Source organism: Chelonia mydas, chromosome 13 (assembly GCF_015237465.2).
Source record: "Chelonia mydas isolate rCheMyd1 chromosome 13, rCheMyd1.pri.v2, whole genome shotgun sequence".
Classification (NCBI taxonomy): Eukaryota; Metazoa; Chordata; order Testudines; family Cheloniidae; genus Chelonia; species Chelonia mydas.
In genome coordinates, this window is record NC_051253.2 from 37,228,387 (window position 1) to 37,229,990 (window position 1,604).

Below are 1,604 nucleotides of genomic sequence, written 5' to 3' on the forward strand. Positions count from 1 at the left end.
GTAAATAAGGGATCATTTTTTTTAACAATGAGAGTAATTAACCATTGGAACATTTTTGTAAAGTGCTGTGGTGGATTCTCCACTACTGACAATTTTAAAATCAAGATTGGATGTTTTTTTTCTCAAAAAATATGTTCTAGGAATGATTTGGGGGAAATTTTCTGGCCTGTGATATAAAGGAGGTCAAACTAAAAGATCAGAATGATTATTTGTGGCCTTAGAATCTTGGAATCTATGATGGGCATAATACAAAAAGAGAGAGTGATTGAGAGATCCTCAGTCTGTCCACTTTCCACAATGGTAACTTCATTTAAAATCTTTCAGAGCAGTAACATTTATATTAGATTTCACCATAATTATTAATTATTATTATTATTATTTCATATTCTTCTTACTCCTTCTCCAATTCTAAATACAGTGAAGGATGGATGCCAGAAACCAGAGTGTTGTTTCCAAATTCATCCTCTTAGGGTTCAATAGTCTACGAAGATGGCAGGCCTTTCTTTTCTTTACCTTCTTCCTCCTTGCTTATGCTTTGACCATAACGGCCAATGACACCATCATCACCATGGTGTGGAAGAACAGCAGCCTTCACACAACCATGTACTTCTTCCTGAGCAACTTCTCGTTCGTGGAGATCTGGTAAACCACAGTCACTGTGCCCAAGATGCTGTCCAGCTTCATGGTGGAGAGGACCACCATCTCTGTGTTGGGCTGCATCATCCAATTCTACATCTTCTTCTGCTTGGGAACCACAGAGTTCATGTTCCTGGGTGTGATGGCTTATGATCACTACATTGCCATCTGCTACCCGCTGCACTACAGCACCCTGATGAACAAAAAGGTCTGCACCCAGCTGGCTGTTGGCTCTTGGGTGAATGGTTTCATTGGCCATTTGCCCCTCACCATCTCTACCACTCAGTTCTTCTTCTGCAGCCCCAACAAGATCAACCACTTCTTTTGTGACCTGGCCCCAGTGCTAAACCTCTCATGCACAGACACTTCAGTCAGCGAGATGATATTCTTCACCTTCGCCTGGGTCATCATCCTCTGCTCCTTCCTGCTCACTATGGTGTCCTATTGCTACATCATCTCCACCATCTGCAGGATGCCCTCCACCACTGGCAGACAATGGGCCTTTTCACCTGCACCTCCCACCTCACCGTGGTCACCATTTTCTACAGCACTGTCACCTTCATGTATGTCTGGCCCACAGTGCACTACACCTTCCAAGCAGACAAGGTGGTCTCCATCTACTACTGTGTAGTTGCGCCACTCCTCAACCCTGTCATCTACAACCTGAGGAACAAGGAAGTGAAGGAGGTGCTGAGGAGGGTGCTGTGCAGCAGAAGAAGGCTGAATTGGAAGAAGGTTGGACTCATTAACTGGGATAGTTAAGAGAAAAGGAGGGGGATTCTGGATGGCTTCAATGTGAGCCTCTCCTATCCACCAAGGCCAACTGTTTAAACGATGATGGAAGCTATTGGTCGGCAATTGATACTCACAGTATTGGAGCTAGGGTTCTATTCCCATTTCTGCATTGAAGTTCGAGAAAGAAATAAGTGTGGGCGGGAGGTCAGGACTTCTGGGTTCTATTCTCAGCT

The 1,604-nt window shown here is 44.3% G+C and overlaps 1 pseudogene; it reads left to right on the forward strand.

The window, feature by feature from the left end:
• The first annotated feature begins 424 nt into the window (after window positions 1-424).
• On the forward strand, window positions 425-1,398 carry LOC102932377 (annotated as a pseudogene).
• The last annotated feature ends 206 nt before the right edge of the window (window positions 1,399-1,604 follow it).